The sequence below is a fragment of the Saccoglossus kowalevskii genome, chromosome 5 (genome assembly GCF_978046115.1).
Source record: "Saccoglossus kowalevskii chromosome 5, keSacKowa6.1, whole genome shotgun sequence".
Lineage (NCBI taxonomy): Eukaryota > Metazoa > Hemichordata > Enteropneusta > Harrimaniidae > Saccoglossus > Saccoglossus kowalevskii.
Genome location: NC_140645.1, coordinates 15,590,775 through 15,595,606, shown reverse-complemented (window position 1 = coordinate 15,595,606; position 4,832 = coordinate 15,590,775).

The following is a 4,832-nucleotide window of genomic DNA, read 5'->3' as shown; positions in this document are numbered from 1 at the left end:
AAGGGAACTGCCCAATTGGGACCTGTCGGTTGTTTTATCTGCCCTAAGCAGACCTCCCTTAAAGCCCCTCGTTTCAGCACCACTCAAGGTTTTGACGTGGAAAACAGTCTTCCTACCGGTCAGAGTGCGGCGCACTGTTCTTCGTAGACGGTTGTGCCGACTTTTTGAACAATCAAGTTGTACTAAAGAAACGAATTGGGTTTCTCGCCAAGAACCAAATCCCAGGACACGATCCTCAACCGATCGTCATCCCCGACTGTCAAATATTGTCAGTCCGGAGGATCAGGAGGAATTGCTTCTCAGCCCGGTCCGAGCGCTGAGTTGCTACTAGAACCGTACCAGGCTTTCCAGACGGGGAACCAAACACATGCTTTTGTATTACGGTCCTGGCAAACAGGATAAGCCGGCTTCCCCGACTTCCATCTCCAGGTGGATTACTGCAACTGTACTGGAGGTCTATAATACACTATCCTCCTCAACACAGACCTTGCAGAGACACCAAGTACGAGCACATGAGGTTCGAGCAATTGCTAACTCACTAGCGCTAGCATCTGTCGTCTCCCTCGAACACATTCTGAGGGCTGGCTTCTGGAGAATGCAGAACGTCTTCATCAACTACTACCTAAGAGACACCCAATCTATTGAGCAGAGTCTCTTCAAGTTAGGCCCCGTCGTAGCGGGTCAGGCTTTGTCTACTGACCCAGCCCGAACGACCGCAGGGGCCCCTGCACATAGGCGATAAGTCAGTATCGGCATTCTTGCAGGCAGATTGGCTGAATCATTAGCACTTCCTAGAAGCTCCCAGGTTTCGCTTCTTTCGACCTACGCCCTCGTGCGAACTGTTTCGGTCCTACTTCAAGCTTATCACCCCTGAATTCGGCTTGTGTCTAGCTTTTTCGGGCGAACCGAACGCTGTCACCACAGCAGCATTGGCTTCTTGCTTCGGGGACAGCACAGGCAAGGTAAGACACCCCCTCCTTGGATCTTGGTTTTGAGTTTGTTTTCATCATTCTTTTTTTGTTTTCTGTTTGCTCCGAAAAACCCGCGAAATATCGGTGTCTGACTCTGCCTACAGTTCAAAATAGTAATTTTGACTGACCGGAGTCTATGGTGGGGAATTGAATGTAGTGAATTTAGACGAGGGTTCTCCTTACCCGCCTATTCACATAGTTCATACCCACCATAGACTCTGGGTTCTCCCAAATTCCCCACTCTTTCCGTCGCATTGGTCTAAGTTCTCGAGGTGGAGAGAAAGGAACCAGAGTGATGGACGGCTACCTATGGCGCTGCCATGTAGCCTCGGTCACATGGGTTCGTGACGTAAGGGGTAAAAGAATCTTGAGGTCATGGGCTTCCCCTGACCTAGATTATATCTCTCCGTCACATGAAGAATCGCTGATTAATGCCTATGAACTATGTGAATAGGCGGGTTCGGAGAACCCTCGCCTAAATTTTGTACAAAGATAGTATCCCGAAAGATACTTGTGCACCAACATTATTTTTGTGATTCGATTCAATATGGCTGGCCGACGCCAAATTTTCATGTAAAAGTGTTAAATCGTCATTGTCATGACCGGAGCTGTTTCTCAGAGATGACTTGGCCAATTTGGATCAAAGTTGGTATGATGATCATACATATTGGGTTATAGTTGCATGTAATATTTTTTCTGTGATTCAAACTATTATGGCTGACTGGTGGCCATTTAGTTTGTCATGATACCCATACCTACTTTCCCATGAATGCAATGAACATTTCTGTTTAAATTTGTACCAAGACAGTATACCAATAGACACATCAACATGAACATTATTTTTTTGTAACTTGATTCAATATGACTGCAAATGTGTTTGAAAGGCTTGTGCATTTATTTTGTGAATTCTGCTTTTTTTGTTGTAAAAATACACAAAAAATAATTATTGTTACACGACTGGAACATTTGTTGGGTGATTTACTTCAAACTTGACGCATGGAACTGGGAGCAGCCACTGGTGATGATGTATACAATCATTTAACTTATTGAGGCATACCAACACTAACGCTAGCTTCAGTGTAAAAAGAAAAAAAATGGTGAGCAGTTTAGTATGATAGAAAGCTTCAAATAACCACAATAGACGAAGTGGTCAAGACCAAATATACATTATTCTGGCATTTCATAATAAATTCTTTCTATTAACAATTGCACTTTAAAATGGGCCATTGCAGTTCATATCTGCACCCCCCCCCCCCTGTTGAAGAGTTTGTGTGTTAGGGTATAATTTCCATTGGTGTATAAGTCATACAAAGTTTTATTTCCAAATCACCATTCACCATACAGTAATGGAAATCCAAAACTATAGGTCATACTTATGGTGTTGATGAGTTCCTTTGTAACACCATACAGAGTATGATTTCCAAACATAACCTTCATCATATGCTAATTTACCAAGTTCAACATTTTATATCTGATAATGGGAATCCAAACTAGTCCTGATTCACGGTGTTGATGAGCTCATTCGTCCCACCATCATTATCTAATTTCAGTAATAACTATTTCATACTGGCCCAATACAGTCAGAATTCCAAGTTTTTTTAGTCATACAGTGCTGGAAATCCAACCTCATCAACTGGTATGTGGTGAGATAAACTGGAATGGCCCAATAATAAAAAATATGTTTACGTCATAACCTTGTTGAAGTTACTAGCATATTGTATACACAGTGCGCATGCTTCGGACCTTTTTCCACATTAGACAACGCATGTATCATCACACTGACAATGGGCCATTCCAGTTTATATCTGCACCCCCCCCCCTGTTGATGAGGTCGGATTTCCAGCACTTTATGATGGGGAAAATACCCCGGAATTCCAACTGTATATGGAGAAACAGAATCTGGAAATCCAGACGTGTATGGAAAGTTTTTTCCTGGAAATCCAGGCAGTTATGGCTAGTAAATTAAATGTGGCCTAGTTTTTCTCGCCACATACCGGTTGATGAGGTTGGATTTCCAACACTGTATGACTAAAAAAACTTGGAATTCTGATTGTATATGGTAACACAATTTGGCCAGTATGAAATATTTATTATTGAAATTAGATAAGAATGGCCACTCAATAGAATGGGTCTAATAATTATCTTTACATAGCAGTTGATGAGGTTAGATTTCCAAAATTGTATGGCGAAATGGCAAGCTATGGCAGTATTTAAGCTATATCTTTGAACTCAAGTTTAGCTGCCACTATATCAAATGGGAATCTGTTTTTAAGTTTAAACTTAGGAAAAAGATGAAGGAAAAGATGATTGAATCTGTCTGACAGTTATATTTTTTAATCTACCAATTTGTTACATGTATCATGAAATAAATTACAAACTATCTCCTGCAGGAGCCACAGGGTAGCCACACATCAAATACTCCATGGTTATCGTAACTGTGTTTAATTAAGACTGTTATAAAACACATAAATGATACTACATTGTATTTGATGAAATATTTGTAACTAGTTAACACACTTAATTGTTATATTGCTTCGTTTGTGATGTTACTAATGTCATATAATGTTATAGTCTTCATAGTAAGACTTTTAAACATTTTATTGACATTGTAGACACACTGAAATCATTATAACATCACAAAGACTAAAGAAGTAAACAATTTCATGACTTCAATACTAGTACGGTATATGCACCAGACCAGTGTTTTTTAAGGGCAGTAAGCAGGTAAATGTTATCGCAGTTCTCCAGCCATTTCACCTGCCCCCCCCCCCCGAAATAGATGTAAGGATAGGATATGAATATTTTACGTGTTTCCTCCAAATTCTTACTTATGTTTCCCTACCTTAGCAAAACCACTGCATGTTGTAAGACTGGTTGCTCAAATATTTAGAATATTATACCACTGCACATATAATAAGAATTTTCTTGTGTGCTCACTGGCCAAAATAACACTTTTTACATACCATGTTTTATTTATTCAGCTTTAGGGGAGAGTAGGAAATCAAACGAATGGTGATCACATTTTATGCTAATGTATGCATAGATCCCATGATGCCAGTTGACCACAGTCGTCATGTATGTTAGTTGCGCATGGAAAAGGTGAGGCGCAGTTTTATATATGCCACTCAGCGCGTACGCGCAAATCAGATTTTCGCGTGGCATTCTAATCATATTCTTCGCGCAAACCAGACTTGCGTGTGGCAATAAAATACAAGTTAGAACAAAGGAAATGTACGCGAAAATGAAATGAAAACACAAAGGATCCAGAAAGACATAGAAATCAACATAATATAAAATATGATCGCATGATTATGTGAATATACATCATGCATAGTCTAAAAAAATGTTTACAAAGATTAATGTTTCGCGTAGACCATAATCACGCAAAGTATAAATTCAAAGAGTTTTAATACTTTGGTGAGAAAACTACAAGCCTGAATGCTTTGATACTTGGTGTATATGTACCTTGGGTAGACCTCTCATAGATTATTCATTTCATGATGATATCTTTAATTCTCTAATTTTGGTGAATATTTTTGTCATTTTTGGTAAAAAGTGATATTTTCGACTTCTTGTTAAAATCCGCAAGCTGGATTTCTTTGATATTATATATATAGGTACTATATGTGGATCTCTCTCAGATTTGTTCATTTCATGATGATACCTTCAATTCTCTAATTTTGGTGAATATTTTTGTCATTTTTTGTAAAAAGTGATATTTTCGTCTTCTTGTTGAAAACAGCAAGTCTGATTGCTTTGATACTATACATATTGTTCATTTTCTAATGATACATGTATCTTCAGTTCTTCAATTGAAATGTGTATTGCTAACAGCAGAGCTATCTCAGCTGACAGGCCGCT